Source organism: Mobula birostris, chromosome 22, assembly GCF_030028105.1.
Source record: "Mobula birostris isolate sMobBir1 chromosome 22, sMobBir1.hap1, whole genome shotgun sequence".
NCBI classification, from domain to species: Eukaryota; Metazoa; Chordata; class Chondrichthyes; order Myliobatiformes; family Myliobatidae; genus Mobula; species Mobula birostris.
This window is the reverse complement of record NC_092391.1, coordinates 59,836,627-59,855,116: the sequence shown is the minus strand read 5'-3', so window position 1 is coordinate 59,855,116 and position 18,490 is coordinate 59,836,627. Positions and strand designations below refer to the sequence as shown.

Here is an 18,490-nt window from a genome sequence, read left to right as displayed (position 1 = left end):
TTAAAAACTTGATTGGAAGAGGTCCTTAGAGACAAAATTGTTATCATTGCTGCCCTCATCTGCACTGATATTTAATTAAAAATATTGGATGTCAAGTAAAAAACCACTGCTCAGAGTGAACAAACACTGATTCAGAGAGTTAGGTTCTGAGTATCCTCAACAAGAATGAAAATAGCAATTTCAAAAGACAATTGTTAAGGCTACATCTCCCCACCAGTGATCAATAAACCTGCAAATTTACAATTGCATTTCTGGAACAAAACTGAAAAATTTTTAAAAAGGTTTCTTCATTAGGAAAGGATGAAGTATAAAGACAGGTTCAATTAAAGGTGAACAAAAATTGGCGGGCTGTCAGTACGTACTGACAACCTAACTACGATGATCCATGAAGGAACATTAAAAATAAATCAGAATTGTCACATGACCTCAGCAATGGGAGCGGTGAGCTGGGCCCAACACCACGCGCCCCCCCCCCCCCGGCTTTAGTGAACTAATTTTAAAAGTACAGCGTGAGAAAGGAGAAGAATTCTCCATTGTTGTTCAATTGGCAATAAAAAGACAATTAATGTTTACAATCAACTCCCTCCTCCCCATGCCAAAACACTGAATGGAAACCATGTTTTACACAGTATACGTCTTACATACTTACACACAGCACATTGTTGAAACACCAAGGTTCAGAAAGTGCCCTGTACTTCACACTTGAGCATACTTGCATATATACACATATAGGGTTATAGTAGAGTACAGCACAGAAACAGATCTTTGGCCCATCTAGTCCATGCCAAACCATTTAAACTGCCTGCTGTCATCAATCTACATTGGGACCATAGCGCTCTACATCCCCGCCATCCATATACCCATCCAAATTTCTCTTAAACTCTGAAATTGAGCTCACATGCATCATTTGTGCTGGTAGCTCATTCCACACTCTCAAGACCCTCAGGGAAGTTGTTTCCCCTCATGTACCCCTTTAAACTTTTCACCCTTAACCCATGACCTCTAGTTGTAGTCCCTCCCAACCCCAGTGGAAAAAGCCTGCTTGCATTTACACTATCTATACCCCTCATAATTTTGTATACCCCCATCAAATCCCCTCTCCACCTCCTATGTTCCAAGGCATTATGTCCTAACCTAGTGGTTTCCAACCGGTTGATCTTAGAGACTTTCCCAGTAGATCCTGAAAAAAATGAAAAATAAATAAATACACAAATACTGTTGTAATGTGAGCATTATAAAGTAATACTAATTAGGATAATGGTAATATAGCAATACTCCAGCTGCTGAAAGCTGTTTGTAAAGAGAGATTGCTTCCGGGGTTTTAGTTTGTTCTTTCTGTCCAGTGCGCATGTATGTATAGCTGCCCCGTCATGCACCGCGGTAGAAAAGACTGGAAGTAAAACCTCGCAACCTGGAAGTAACCTCTCTTTACAAACAGCTTTCCGTAGCCGCGTAGCTACGGAATTGCTATGTTACCATTATCCTAATTTGTATTAACTTATCTTTATAATGTTCACATTACAACACTGCTCCCCCTTTAAATTCCAACATTCCCCAAATGTAAATAACTGGGAAACAAAAAAAACAGTGGTGTCATTATCTTGAAACTTATACTAGTGTCTCAGTAACAGCTTACCAATACAAAACACCTAAAAAATCTGGCAGATTCAACATTCAGTCTAACAAAGGAAACTGTTCATTCAAATATTCAGTCTGTCAGGAGGTTTGCGAGGGCGCTGTGCTGCAACAGATGAAAATTATGAAATCTTAGTACAGGAGCTGTCTTACTGACAGACACCTCACAGACTGTCTCAAACTGGCTGTCTGTAGTTATGAACCAAATTTCAGGGAACTAGCAGAAATTTATTCAGCCCCAGTCATCACACTGCGTGCAATAGTCAATTTTTATTCACTTATTTTTCGTGGTGAAATAAAATTAAATAATGAAACATAGAATTAAAGGTGTTGTAATGTGAGCATTATAAAAATAAGTAATACTAATTAAGATAACGGTAATATAGCAATACTCCAGCTACTGAAAGCTGTTTGTAAAGACAGACTGTTTCTGGGTTGTGGGGTTTTACTTCCAGTCTTTTCTGCCCGGTGCGCATACGTGCGACTAAACGATTTAGTAGGTCAATCTTGCCTTTCACTAAGGCCGAGGTAGGGGGATCTTGGGCTTAAAAAGGTTGGCGACCACTATCCTAACCTATTCAATCTTTCCTCAACTCAGGTCCTCCAATCCCAACAAAATCCTTCCAAATTTTCTTTGTACTCTTTTTACATCTTTCCTGTTGTTAAGTGAACAAAACTGCACATAATACTCAAATTAGGCTCACTACTGTCTTATACAACTTCAACATAACGTCCCCTCTCCTGTACTCAATTTATTGATTTATGAAGGCCAATGTGCCAAAAGCTTTCTTTACGACCCTACCTACCTGTGACACAACTTTCAATCAATTATGGGCCTGTAGTCCCAGATCCCTTTGTTCCACCACACTCTTCAGTGCCCTACTGTTCACGGTGTAAGACCTACCCTGGTTGGTCCTTACATTTGTCTGCATTAAATTCCAACAGCCAATTTTCAGCTCACTTTTCCAGCTGATCCAGATCCCTCCACAAGGCATGATTGCCTTCCTCGCTGTCAGTTACACCTTTGATCGTGGTGTCACCCGCAAATTTATTGATCTAGTTAACGTTATCATCCTGATCATTGATATAGATGACAAACAACATCTAGTCTGATATTTATTATCCAGACTGTAACAGCACATGACTGAAGCTCAGTAACCAATATCCATCCAGTTTGGCATCATTTGTTCTTAAACAACCATAATCTTAAAGCTATTCCACACTTACCCAATTCTATCTGTCTTGGGAAGTAGTTCTGATATGGAGTAGTTTTACAAGCTGATGCCTGAAGTAAAGAAAAAAAGCAACTTATTAATTATTGATTAGATTATGGCAAATCTAATCACATATTCAAGATATGTAAAGGTGTGATGGATAAGTTTTATTGCAGAGAATGGATTGTGTGAGGAAAAATAAATTCTGTTTCTCAAGATTAAGAATTCATCCAAATTATCACAGTGAAATGCAAGACTCTTGGGTCTATATTTCTTTACAATGATTTACAAAACATTTTAAAAAGGGCCAGAAACAGAACTTTGCAATATCAACATATTAATTTTAACCAAGGTCACATCTCATTGCTCCACATCAGTGCTTGCTCACAATCAGCTTCGTGTTACTCATTACAAGAGAATTTGAGCATCTGGCCCTGCAGGATTTTTGTCTACCTGGCACAAACTGTAGCTGCCAGAAATTACCACCATGCTATTGCATTGAAACAATTCCAGACACTCAAAATATACCGAGCAACAGTCTTCCCCCCCATAAGTGTTGCTTCCTCAGAATTGTTTAGTTGAACACAAATATAATTTCAGACACCCCCTCCACCCATGAGCCTGCAGGTCACTCTTGTGCAAGGTTCAGCAACTGCTTAGCCCCCCTGGATCAGGATCATGTGAAGCCATGAGAGCAGGTGATGGATGGCGCACATCACAAGTCCTGGTTATGTGACCACTGATGCCAGGCAGACAACCTCTGAAGAGTATTAATAATGGTTGGGGTTCACCCATCTTGTAAAGACACCACCCAGGAGAATACAATGGCAAACCACTTCTGTAGAAAATTTTGCCAAGAACATTCATAAGCATGGATAGAGAACTATAACTTTTAAGATTAAAGACAGATTAAAGACCTTGATCGCACGTCATACAACACTGCACCTGATGATGATGATGACGACGATGACATGCAATTGAACATCAAACATCTGTAAACAAAAAATCTTAAACAACTTTTTTTTAAAAACTTCCTCCTGGGTGTATAGAGGTCAAGGAGATAACCTGATCTGTTTATCAATCTATTGATTAAAAGGTCCTGAATAAGTGTCACAGTCCAAAACATTGACTGTTTCTTCATTTCCATAGATGCTGCCTGACCTGCTGAGACCTACAGCATTTTGGGTGTGTTGCTCAAGGGTTAAACAGCTTTCATTCTATTAGTTGATAACAGCCCTGTTGCAAACTGAGTTGAAGGAGGAAATCTGGGGAGGAAAAACAAGATATGCTGGTCAGGCAGCAGTTGTGGAAAAAGGAACAGTTAACATCTCAGTTCAGTGACCTTCAAGTTTCTGTAATATTTCACAGACTGCTCTTGTACTGAGTTCAAATGAAGGATCAGTGAGCTGAAACATTAACTTCAGTTTTGATTCTCTTCATAATACTGCCAAATACCCCCAGTATTTCCTGTTTTTATGTTGACATATCAGAATCAAATTTTTTTTCCCTTTAGGCTAAAGGGGGAAATTGATTAAACTTTCCCCCAATTGGGAAATGTTACAAAAACAAGTTTAGGGAAAACCATTTCATCACTTCAACATATTTGAAACTCCAATTCTTTTCAAAGAAATTAGTTACACTGTAGATTTGAACTTGTAAATCTTTATACCAGACAAGTGTATATAGTGCAACCAGAACAACTGCTTTGCTGTTGCCTTGCTGCTGCTTGTGCGTGGGAGGGGGCTTCAAGATTCTAACATTTAACTGTCATTCATTCTTTGGGGCACTACTGTTTTTGTGCATGTTAGAAAAAGAATTTCACGATGTATATTGAATACATTTCTCTGACATTAAATGCAACTATTGAGATATTTTGAAAAGAACATGACACTTCCAAAGCCTGATGTTCAATGGTTTCTCTGAATACAAATGTGGCTGAATAACAACCTCTGGCCTGAGGAAATATGTACAACTGTAGTGAACTCAATACAGTTCAACTTAAAGAAATTCTTTTCCATGGTTCTATATGACACAATGTTCTCAACCTTTTTTTTTTAAAAAATTACTTTAATTTTTGTCTAAACTTACCCTTGCTTTCTTTGCATTATATGTGAGCTCAGAGAGCCAGATTGGTTTTCAATTTTTCTCTTAATGCTATCATGCTGAAGATTCTGTTTTACATCTAAAACTTTTGACAAACTTCAATAGATGTGCAGTGGAGAGTATATTGACTGGCTGCATCACAGCCTGGTATGGAAACATCAATGCCCTTGAATGGAAAATCCTACAAAATGGTAGTGTATCCAGCCCATTCCATTTCAAGTAATACCCTCCTCACCTACTGTGCACATCTACATGAAGTGTTGTCACAGGAAAGCAGCATCCATCAGCAGTGACCCTCACCACCCAGGACAGGCTCTCTTCTCACTACGGGCATCACGAAGGTAGTACAAGAGCTTCAGGACTCACACCACCAGCTTCAAGAACAGTTATTATCCCCTCAACCAATCAAAATTTAAACCAAAGAAGATAACTTCACTCAGCTTCACTCACCCCACCACTGAAATAGGTTCCCACAACCTATGGAGTCACTTTCAAGGACTCTTTATCTCATGTTCTCCATATTGATTGCTTATTTATTTATTTATTTATTACTTCTTTCTTTTTGTATTTGCACAATGTTGTCTTTTCTGCACTGGTTGAATACCCAAATTGGTGTGGTCTTTCATTGATTCTATTATGGATAATATTCGATGATGGATTTATTGCGCTTGTCCACAGGACAATCAATCTTAGGGTTGCACGTGTTAATAAATTTACTTTGAACTTTTAATAAAGTAGTTTGTGGTCTTTAAGGATTTTATACTGCTTTACTGAGCAAAGGAATGATACAATCTAAGTATTTCTAAGACAAATCCAATAGCTTAAAGGAATTTGCTTTCAGCAAAATGCTACAAGTGATAACAGAGGAGGAAGGAAACCTTGAACAAGGTGGTTCAGGGATTGCAGTATAAAGATTTGCTGCTTGAAACAGATCAGATGGATGGTCAAAAAGGAAGAGGAAATGAAATACTTGTAGCTCTAATCATAAAATCAGAATTCTTGTATCAATGCCAAAGAAACATGGACAAATTCAGCCAAAGGGCCAAGTTTCATATTGTAATATTTTCAAAACAAAACATTTCAAAAACAATTTTTTTCCAATTCTCACAAGATTCAGGATGATGCACTTCCACTTGAAGCTAATGAGGTTAATGTAGCATCTGCAGACTCTGCCATTAATGCTCACAAGTAATGCATTAATAACTTGGAAGATACATCCTCATTCTATCATTAATGTAAAGCTTCTGTGTGCTTCCAGAGAATGAACAAAATGGTTCTCCAATGTCAGAATCAGAATCAGGTTTAAAATCACTGGGATATGTCACAAAATTTGATGTTATGCGGGGCAGCAGTACAATGCAATATGTAACAAAAAGATTAACAAGTAGTGAAAAAAAAAAGGGAAAATAGTAGTGAGACAGTGTTTATGGGTTCAGTGTTCACTCATTCAGAAATCGGATGGCAGTGGGAAAGGAAGAAACTATTCCTGAATCACTGAATATGTGACTTGAGTCTCCTGTATCTCCTTCCTGATGGTAGCAATGACAGAGGGCATGTCCTGGGTTATTAATAATGGATGCCACCTTCTTGAGGCATCATTCCTTGAAGATGTCCTGGATACTACAGAGGCTAGTACCCATGATGGAGCTGACTAAGTTTACAAATTTCTACAGATTATATCAATCCTGTGTCGTAGCCACCTCCACCCCACACCAGATGGTGATGCAGACAGTCAGAACGCTCTTGAGTGTTTTAGATGACATACCAAATCTCCTCAAATTCCTAATGAAATATAGCCACTGTCATGCCTTCTTTATAGCTGCATCAATATATTGGGCCCAGGATAAATCCTCGGAAACACTTGACACCCAGGAACTTGAAATTGCTCACCCTTTCCACTTCTGATCCCTCGATGAAGACTGGTGTGTGTTCTCTCATCTTACCCTTTCTGAAGTACACTATAGTTCATTGGTCTTACTGATGCTGAGTACAATGTCATCCTCAATGCTCCTACAGAGATCATGGACCAAAAACTCCCACAAATTTGTGGGAATGTTACACATTTTCAGAAGTTTTTGACAACATCATTTATTATTTTCCTCTGTTCACCTGGTTATCTTCTGCCACAATGATGTCAGCAAACATCTGCCCCTTCCACAAATCTGGTTATCAGGAACATGAACAATTTTGTCCATCTACAGAGCTGACAGTGTAATAAGACCATCAGTGCTGGGTATATTGGCTTGGGAGAGAATTATGATATTGGTTTGTCTTGCCTGCCAATGGATTTGAAGAATTTTGCTGAAACAGCAGTAATAGTAAGTATTCAGGTGCTTTAAGGTGCATGTTGCCAACAATCAAAATTAAAACCCTGGAGAGAACAGGGATCATGACTGCTTGATAAACTATGAGCTATGTGCTACATTCAAGGATTGGATCTTCCAACACTTTGCAAAAGACAGCTCAAGACCTTTGGCACATTCAAAGGTTATAGAAACATAGAAAATTGGTGCAGGAGTAGCCCATTTGGCCCTTTGAGCCTGCACCGCCATTCAGTACGATCATGGCTGATCATCCAACTCAGAACCCTGTACCTGCTTTCTCTCCATACCCCCTGATCCCTTTAGTCACAGGGGCCATATCTAACTCCCTCTTAAATACAGCCAATGAACTGGCCTCAACTGTTTCCTGTGGCAGAGAATTTCACAGATTCACCACTCTCTGTGTGAAGAAATTTTTCCTCATCTTAGTCCTAAAAGGCTTCCCCTTTATCCTTAAACTGTGACCCCTCGTTCTGGACTTCCCCAACATCGGGAACAATCTTCCTGCATCTAGCCTGTCCAATCCCTTTAGAATTTTATACGTTTCAATAAGATCCTCCCTCAATCTTCTAAATTCCAGCGAGTATAAGCCTAGTCAATCCAGTCTTTCTTCAAATGAAAGTCCTGCCATCCCAGGCATCAATCTGGTGAATCTTCTTTGTATTCCCTGTATGTGAAGAATTGTCTTTCCTCAGATTAGGGGACCAAAACTGCACACAATACTCCAGGTGTGGTCTCACCAAGGCCTTGTACAACTGCAGTAGAACCTCCCTGCACCTGTACTCGAATCCTCTTGCTATGCATGCCAACATAGCATTCGCCTTTTTCACCACCTGCTGTACCTGCATGCCCACGTTCAATGACTGGTGTACAATGACACCCAGGTCTCGTTGCACCTCCCCTTTTCCTAATCGACCACCATTCAGATAATAATCTGTTTTCCTGTTCTTGCCACCAAAGTGGATAACCTCACATTTATCCACATTAAATTGCATCTGCCATGCCATGAATTTGCCCACTCACCTAACCTATCCAAGTCACCCTGCATCCTCTTAGCATCCTCCTCACAGCTAACACTGCCGCCCAGCTTCGTGTCATCCGCAAACTTGGAGATGCTGCACTTAATTCCCTCGTCTAAATCATTAATATATATTGTAAACAACTGGGGTCTCAGCACCGAGCCTTGCGGGTACCCCACTAGTCACTGCCTGCCATCCTGAAAAGGTCCCGTTTATTTCCACTTTGCTTCCTGTCTGCCAACCAATTCTCTATCCACATCAATACCATACCCCCAATACTGTGTGCTTTAAGTTTGCACATTACTCTCCTGTGTGGGACCTTGTCGAAAGCCTTTTGAAAATCCAAATATACCATATCCACTGGTTCTCCCCTATCCACTCTACTAGTTACATCCTCAAAAATTCTGTAAGCTTCGTCAGACATGATTTTCCTTTCACAAATCCATGCTGACTTTGTCCAGTGATATCACCGCTTTCCAAATGCGCTGTTATCACATCTTTGATAACTGACTCTAGCACTTTCCCCCACCACCGATGTCAGGCTAACTGGTCTATAATTCCCCAATTCCTCTCGCTCTCCTTTTTGAAAAAGCGGGGTTACATTAGCCACCCTCCAATCCTCAAGAGCTAATCCAGAATCTAAAGAGTTTTGAAAAATTATCACTAACGCATCCACTATTTCTTGGGCTACTTCCTTAAGCACTCTGGGATGCAGACTATCTAGCCCTGGGGATTTATCTGCCTTTAATCCCTTCAATTTATCTAACACCACTTCCCTACTAATATGTATTTCCCTCCATTCCTCCATCTCACTAGACCCACGGTCCCCTACTATTTCCGGAAGGTTATTTAGGTCCTCCTTAGTGAAGACAGAACCAAAGTAGTTATTCAATTGTTCTGCCATGTCCTTGTTCCCCATGATCAATTCACCAGTTTCTGACTGTAAGGGACCTACATTTGTCTTAACCAATCTTTTTCTTTTCACACATCAATAAAAGCTTTTACAGTCAGTTTTTATGTTCCTTGCCAGCTTTCTCTCAATCTTTTCTCCCTTTCCTAATTAAGCCCTCTGTCCTCCTCTGCTGGACTCTGAATTTCTCCAGTCCTCAGGTGTGCCACTTTTTCTGGCTAATTTGTATGTTTCTTCTCTGGAATTCATACTATCCCTAATTTCCCTTGTTAGCCACGGGTGCACTACCTTCCCTGGTTTATTCTTTTGCCAAACTGGGATGAACAATTGTTGTAGTTCATCCATGCAATCTTTAAATGCAATTAACTATGTCACTCTCCATCTTAATGAAGAATTCCACCATATTATGGTCACTCTTACCCAAGGGGCCTCACACGACAAGATTGCTAACTAACACACGGGTGCACTACCTTCCCTGGTTTATTCTTTTGCCAAACTGGGATAAACAATTGTTGTAGTTCATCCATGCAATCTTTAAATGCAATTAACTATGTCACTCTCCATCTTAATGAAGAATTCCACCATATTATGGTCACTCTTACCCAAGGGGCCTCACACGACAAGATTGCTAACTAACCTTTCCTCATTGCTCAATACCCAGTCTAGAATGGGCTGCTCTCTAGTTGGTTCCTCGACATGTTGTTTCAGAAAACCATCTCGCATACATTCCAAGAAATCCTCTTCCTCAGCACCCTTACCAATTCAGTTCATCCAATCTATATGTAGATTGAAGTCACCCATTATAACTGCTGTTCCTTTAATGCAAGCATTTCTAATGCCATCCCCAACCTCACTACTACTGTTAGGTGGCCTGTACACAACTCCCACCAGCGTTTTCTGCCCCTTAGTGTTATGCTGAATTTCATTAATATGCCTTCACTGAAAGGTTTTGCAAAATGGAAATTGGCCTATATTCTCCAAGGTCCAGATGCACATTCAAAGAACATTATCAAATTATGTATACAGGATACAACTCTGAGACTCGTCCTCCTGTGGGAAAAATGAACAAATTACACAAATGGCAAAAAAAAAATTAAATCAAACAGACAACACAGAACTTCAACCCAGGAAACCAGTAATATTCAATTTAGTTTAGTTCAGTGTTGTGCTGTTAGCCCATCATAGGCCGCAGGGCAAAGCAAAGCCCACGTTGGTCACCCCAACCGAACAGCGAAAGAGTAACTAGAATCCAGCAACACATGCAACATGAGCCCCAAAGTCCCCCAAAACGAGTCCGCAGCCTCTCCGAACAATCTTTGCAAAATGGATCCCAGGACTCCCCCTCTCTCTCCAATGCCCATTCCATCTCCAACATTTCCTCATGATGACTGTGACCATGTCCTCTTGATGACACTGAAGGAGTAGGGTGCAATCGGAGACCTCTTTTGGTCAGAAAATATGGAGGATCTTCCAGCGGCTCAAGGTGCGAAATGACGACAGCTTCGCAAGATCACTCTGTCATACGCCAGCATTCTGACCCATACAAGAGTATGGACAGAACACAGCTCTGGTACAGTTTCATCTTGGTATGGACATCCTTAGCTCTAGGGTGGAGGCAATGCAGACTGAAATTTTCTGTCTATCCTGTAAATTAGATCCACTCAAGCAGAATATCTGTTGGATTTCTTCCAGGACGATGATAATTAAGAGAGCAGTATTGGGGCAACATAGCATTGATTGACATCATACTGTATTGCATGGAGTTTGTTCAGCAGCTGTCAGCTCATTTTACAACCTGGACACAGTCATGAAATAGATGCAAGACAACTGGTTTCTACAGGGAAATCAAATTTGCAATGAATGCACTGAATCAACAACTCTCAACCGAGTCAAAAACTTTTGAAATCGAAAGTCCAAGCCGAGGAGTTCCTGAGCACAAGAGATTCTTCAGGAATTTAGCAGGTCAGGCAGCATCTATGAAGGGGTAACATGCACCAAGGATTATGGACATTACAGCATACTAGCAACTCACTAATCCTAACATGTACATCTTTGGAATGTGGGCGGAAACTGGAGGAAACCCAAGTGGATACAATGAGAACATACAGTCTCTTCAGACAGTGGTAGGGAATCGAACTTCCATCTCACAACCAGTGCTGTTAAAGTGAAGCACACCCGCTTCGCTACCATGACGCCCCCAAATCAAGTTTATTGCCATTTAACTATGTATATGTATACTGCCAAATGAGACATTTCTCCAAACCAGGGTGTAAAGTACATTAGTACACGCATCACCGCATAACACACAATAACTTATGAAAGCAAGGGTAAAATCTACAAATAAATTACGCATAAATAAACAAAGCTAAGTGCATAAATTATATATTGTAGGGTACAGAACAGATAAACCAGTGACCCTTCGAATGTGATGCAGGAGGGAGTTCAGAAGCCTAATGGCGGAGGAAAACAATTATTTCTCATTCTGATAGCTCCCGATTTTATGCATCAAAGTCTGTTGTCTGATGGTAGAAAATCAAACAGGATGCTGGATGGATGGGTGGGATCCTTGATAATATCAATGGCCCAGCTTACGCAGCGGTCCTGCTAAGTGGCCCAGATGGAAAATAGGGAGGCCCTCATAATCTTCTCAAATGTTCTCAGTCCTTTGCAAGGACTTGCAGTCCAATGCTCAGATGCTCCCATTCCAGATGAAGATACAACTTCTAAGGATGCTTTTAATGGTGCTCCTATATAATTCAGTTAAGGGGAAGGCCTCACTTACCTCAATGGCCTTTGGAACAGTACCAACACAGACAGGATACTGCAAGTATGCTCAGTGCATTACCTTTTAATGCCACTTCCTGTCATTAACTAATGACCTGTGATCACAAGTAATTGAAATAATGAAAGATTTAAATCAAAGGCTATGTAAATGATATTATACAGGTTCCATCTTCTAAAATGGCATGAGACAATGGAAATATGCAAGTTCTTTTTGCTAGGTCCCAGCTACATTTCGCCTTTTATCAATTGGTTTTAAACTGAAAACCTGCCAAACACATTTTTCACCAGACCATAACAAACACTATAAAATATCTCTGCCACTCAGCTGACCTTAAGTGAGAACACTCAGCTGTAAAAAAAATCTTCTGCACACACCGATACATTCCTATAAACACACACACACACACACACACACACTCTGCCATAGTCGAGTATAGTAATTCAGCATGGAAACATGTCATTTGACTCAACTGGTCTTTGTCAACTACATCCTCCCTGCTAGTCCCAATTGCTCATATTTGGCCAATAACACTAAGCACTTTCTCTCCTCTACCAACTCAAATGCCTCTCAAATGGTGCGACTGTCCACCTCCTAACCACTTCCTGTCAGCTCATTCCAAATACAGCACATGAGAACAAATGATTTCTTAATTCTCTGCAACATACAAAATGCTGGAGAAACTCAACAGATCAGGCAGTATCAATAGAAAAGAGTAAACAGTCAACGTTTTGGGCCAGGACCCTTTATCAGGATTAATTCTTTTTCAAATCTCTCCCATCTTAACCTCTCTTTGCCCTCTAGTTTTTGGCTGTCCACCTTCCCCACATCCCTTAGTGACTTCAAAAACTATTGTGAGGTCATCCCTCATTCTCCTACACTCCAAGGAATAAAGTTCCAGTGTGTCCATGCTCTCCCTATAACTCAGGCCCTCTACTACAGATAGCATTTTCTTAAATTTTTCCTGCATCTTCTCCAGCTTGACAACAGGCTGACCAAAACTGCATACAAGATGCTAAGTGTAGTCTAGCAATTTATGTATCTGCAAGACAATGTCCCTTCTCCTGATCTCTAAGCCTGATGAAAGCCAGCATGCTAAATGCCTTTCTCACCACTGACGCATGCAGCCGCTTTCAGTGAACCGTGCACTGAACAGTAGTATTCTCAGGTCACTGTTCCACAACACTTGTCAGTGCTCTGCCAAGTACCCTGGCTTCAATGTCCAAAATGCATCACCTCACACCAAGGTAAGTTGAAATCCATTTGTTACTCCTCAGCCCACCTCCAACTCATTTACTGGAACGTGCTTCACTATCAACAACATACATCTCCCTCTCCAATTTAGTACCATCAGTAAACTCGCTATTCACACCATTTATCTACTTACATCCTGAGGCAATTATAAATGCATGCATACCAGAGACAAACAAGAGCTAAGTCTTCCTTCCATTGAAAGTGTGGGGGGGGGGGGGTCATTCAAACAAGAGGTATGGGGGTTAACTTGGGTGGTGGGGTGGAGATGCATCTCTACCAAAGGAGGTTCAAGGTGCTCCTTCTGTAGGTCACCCTTGAGCAATGTGCAGCACCTGCTGAGCTGCCTGATCAGCATCACATGAAACCATGGGAGCAAGTGATGGATGGTTATATGAGTGGCTGGTGCATATCACAAGTCCTGGTTATGCAACCACGAACACCAAGCAGACAATCTCTGAAGAGTATTGATAATGGCTGGGGTTGCCCATCTTGTAAGCTGCCCAGAAGGTAGCAATGGCAAACCATTTCTGCAGCAAAATTTGCTAAGAACAATCATGATCAAAGACCATGATCACCTATGTCATACAACAGGCCAGATAATGATGGCAGGTTTAACATCCATCAGAGGCAACAGATCTACAAGGGATATAGGAGGCAGCTTCACACGAAACACCTACCAGAAATACTCATACAGCTGGGCATATTAGCAACATTTAAAAGCCACTGAGGCAAGTACATGGATGAGAGCTGTTTAGAGGGCTATGGACCAAATTCAGGCAAATGGGATGAGCGTGCTGGGCACCACAACATATCAGTATGGACCAGTTGGGCTGAAGGGCCTGTTTGCATGCTGTATGACTGTGACTGATATCTCTGCAATTCTTTTGGTTATACTTTCTTTTACATATTAAAAATTTGTTCTGATGAAACATCATTGTGTGAAAACAAACTTTTTCCAGTCTGACCCGCAAAGTATTTCTATGCTTTTTAAACTGAGATAAATTTAGAATCCCAACATCTGTAGTTTTAGTTTTAAATTAGGTTTGATAAATGAAAAGAATTAGAATACTAGTGATCATCTTTAAAGTGATGGAAACCTGAAATAAAAGAAAAGCTATTAGGCGAGATTGCTATCAAGTTAAATCAAGTTCAGATAAAAAGTTGCACATCTCGGAAACAACACCTTGGCCCAACCTGTCCATGCCAAACAAGATGTCCAAAGCCAGTTCCATTAGACTATATTCAGTTCATATCCTCTAAGCCTTTCCAATCATGCCTTTTAATTATTGTTAACACACCTGCCTCATCCACTGCAAAAACGTGTACAGGTTTCCCCCGCCATCCGAAGGTAGAGCGTTCCTATGAAATGGTTCGTAAGCCGGAATGTCATAAAGCAAAGAAGCAATTACCATTTATTTATATGGGAAATATCTGTGAGCATTCGCAGATGCAAAAAAACCTACCAAATCATGCCAAATAACACATAAAACTTAAAATAACAGTAACATATAGTAAAAGCAGGAATGATATGATAAGCACACAGCCTATATAAAGTAGAAATACCTTTCTACAATCATTGTCGCACTGTCCACCGTAGCGAAAATCTCACGCAAGCGCTCATGGCAAAAACACTCTCTCCAGTCGCTTTTAAGCTATGAAGCTGCCAAATCATACCAAATAACACATAAAAATACACAGCCTATATAAAGTAGAAATAATGTGTGTACAGTGTAGTATCACTTACAGGAATCTGGAAGACAGCGCCAAGCACACAGATGATGGTGGGTTAGGCTGAGTCGTCAGAGGTTGGGGTGGTGCAGTGGCCCCCACACTCTGGGCAGCAAACTGATACCGATCCGTGAAGCATGCAGGGGTACAGCGGTAGCCAGGACGCACCCAGCACATCTGTAAGAACAAAACCAAAATAAAGCAAGTTAATTAGGTGCCGCCCGGCACCTAATTAATTAGCTTGTTTATTTCGTTTTTTTTCTTAAAGACGTGCTGGGTGCCTTCCGGCTACCGCTGCGTTCTCCACGAATCGGTATCTGTCCGCGGCCCGGGGATTGGGACCACTGGGGTGGTGGGACGCGGGGGTATCATCTCATCGTCGATCAGGGCAGGCAGGTCATTTTCTTCTATGTCTGCCTGCCTCAATGTCGAAAGTCGAGGTTCGTCGTCTGCTGTGGCTGATGTGGAAGGTTTGAAAAACGACAGTATGCTTGACTGCTAGCCTCGCGCATTTTTCTTTCATACAGTTCTTTGTGAGCGTTCAAACCATCTTGCAAATATGCCCTAAACTGACCTACCCTTTCAAAATTAAAGTCATGCTTTATCATTGCAGTGAAAATCTCATGCGGTTGTCTCTAGTTCAGTTCCTGGACGACTTCACTTTCAATTGTTATCCTTTCCTCTTCCAATTGCATCAGCTCTTCATCTATCAGTTTTTGGTCATGGGATGCCAAAACCTCTTCAACATCAGCTTCGTCAACTTCCACAAGCCAAACTCACTTTGTCCTTACTTGGTTCACCACGATTGAAACGCTTAATTATGTCTAGTTTTACGCTAAGTGTAACACTCTTAAGCTCTTTTTGGCTTTTCAGATACCTTAGAACTCATTTTGCAAACGGCTGCTCACAGGTACGTGTTTAAGCAATGCCAGCGAGAATGCCGTTCTGAATCCAGGGGAGAGCAGCTGCTCGGGGCGTGTACTGCTTTTTCCGCACGTTGCCTTTTTTCATAACAGTGAAAATACCTCCTGTTAGCGAAAACAGTTAACTACTGTAGGTCTTTCATAACAATGAGGTTTCGTAAAGCGAACGTTCGAAAAGCCGGGGACACCTGTACTGTTCTTTCCCTCCACTGATGCTGCTGCATTCCTGTAAGTTTGGTTTTTTTTGCACTCAATGTAGCATCCGCAGTCTCTTGGTTCTCCAGTAAACCAAGTTCATGTTTCAGTTCAGTAACCTTTCAGAGCCAGGAAAAAGGTTTGAAAGTACAGGCAGAGAATTGCAGAGATTACTAGTGGAATTGAAGCAGGGCCCATGTTCGGTCTGACATGCACATATTTTAAATTTGCCCCAGGAATACTGAGGTGGTCATCAGAAGCAAATCATATTATGTATATCTTGGGGTTAACACCAGAACTCTAGTGAAGACTTGGATAACCCGAAATAGAACGGGAATTTCAGTCTGTGCACTCTGTGTCAGATATGGAATAGGAATGGTAAGTGAAGTATCAGGAAAATAAACCCAACCTATTTGTTCATTCTGAAAATTCACCATCAATTATTGTGAAAACATTGTGTTAAGATCAGCAGCATATATAAATATACAGGTGAGTAGACACACCCAGTTTGGTGCAATGGCATATTGTCAAACATCATAGTGAAAACTACAACAAGCTTAAGAGGTGTCACATGGGAAGATCTACAAATGCTGGAAATCCAAAGTGAAACAAAAAATGCTGGAGGAACTCAGCATCTACGGAAAAGAGTAAACCAGTCGACCTTTTGGGCTGAGACACTTGATCAGCATTGAGGGGTAGAATGATGCCACATAACCAGCTATGGCCAAGTCACACATTCACACAATTCTTGAAGGGAGTCAAAAGATGAGATTCAGGAAATTGTGTTCAGCAGGTTTGGGGGATTTAGAAAAGCCCTAGGGGGTGGGAGTAAAGAATCATTTGCTTCTACTTCTATTCCATGTACTCTGAAGTGGGTGTTGAGTCTATGCGCTCGAGGAGAGGTAGTTGGTAATATGGAAGATGGCATTCATCTTCCAGCATTTTTGCTGAAATTCTTGGGAGACTGGGGGCTCAGTGACCTCATGGACGCTTGTCTATTTTCAATGGAGATGGATTTGGGTCTTTAGTGAATCTTTAGAATCACTGGTTAGAATCAGAGTTAGCACATCAATTTACAGATGTACTGAAGTCCAACTACACAATAGTGTATCAATGGAACGAAACACAATTTTTCCCCTCCAAGCAAATGCATAAAAATACATACTATAATAACAATATTTTCCCCCCAGCACACTCCTTCATTTAGCAAATACCAACTTTCAAGCAGGCATTTTGGTTCAGCTTACAAACTCAAGTAGTGGAATAGACAGCAAAAGAGCAAGAGAAATGGAGGTACCAGCGTCTATCATAACACATGGCCTTTTCCAACTGCACAGAAGTCTTAGAACCATAAACTAAGAGATCTCGAGAGGAATTCTTCCCACACAGAGTGGCCTCAAACTCAAGTACATTCCAGGTCTACAAACCAATAACAAAATGTTATTTTTCTCATGAACACATCTATCAAAGGCTCAATCGCAGTTGAAACTTGGGTCAATAAAAGATCACATATGATAACAATCAGAAGGAAACAAGTCCAAATACAGTGGATCCGGCTATTTGGACTTTCGGTTAATCAGGGCAGATGCTTATTTGGGACACTGTGCCTCTTAAATTGGGATGGGAAGCTGGTGACAAACTGTTTCTAACTAATGTCAGTCGTATGCACATCTGTGGCCATTATATACTACCCCGTGCTTAAGAGTGATCAGTTTTTAAGAACCGTCAGTTACTTGTTTCTGTTCGAAAAGCAGTGATTGTTTTCACTGACAGCTGCGAGTAATAAGCAGTAAGACAATTCAGACAACACACATCAAAGTTGCTAGTGAACGCAGCAGGCCAGGCAGCATCTGTAGGAAGAGGTGCAGTCGACGTTTCAGGCCGAGACCTTTCGTCAGGACTAACTGAAGGAAGAGTGAGTAAGGGATTTGAAAGTTGGAGGGGGAGGGGGAGATCCAAAATGATAGATCCAAACAGTTTTACCCACTGTGGTTTCAAGCATTCAGGCTTGGTGATACCAGAAATGGTTGCAATTAAAAATGAAACAATTTCACTACTTCAAGTATTGACAATCGTCTTGAATGTTATAACGAAAAAGATTCGAGCAGTCAACATCAAATCTGAATTGTTCTGAGGGCGACTCAAACTGCAGCCTCTTTTTCCAAGATTCTTGCTTCTGCGGCCGAATAAAGACCTCTATATCCACCAGCTTCAGTGTCTCTCTGGTGACTTCATTCACAGTCACAACAGAATGCACGAGTTATCTCCAGGTTTTCCAGTTCTGTCCCACTGTCCAAAAATTAGTAGATTAATTGGTCATTGTAAATTGTCTTGCGATTTCACTAGGGTTAAATCAAGGGATGCTTGGCAGCTCGGCTTGAAGGGATAGAAGGGCCTATTCCATGC

General features: G+C 41.0%; 1 protein-coding gene across 6 annotated transcripts in view; it reads right to left on the bottom strand.

The window, feature by feature from the left end:
• Nucleotides 1-18,490, bottom strand: part of arvcfb (ARVCF delta catenin family member b) — a 500,299-nt gene that overhangs the window by 408,746 nt on the left and 73,063 nt on the right. For 5 of the 6 annotated variants that reach the window (XM_072240865.1, XM_072240862.1, XM_072240866.1 and 2 more), the window contains exon 2: nt 2,863-2,920. The gene's annotated coding sequence lies outside the window, so the exon portion shown is untranslated. Of the gene's footprint in view, nt 1-1,134; nt 1,181-2,862; nt 2,921-18,490 lie in introns of all 6 variants that reach the window. The other variant, XM_072240863.1, reaches the window with a different exon arrangement.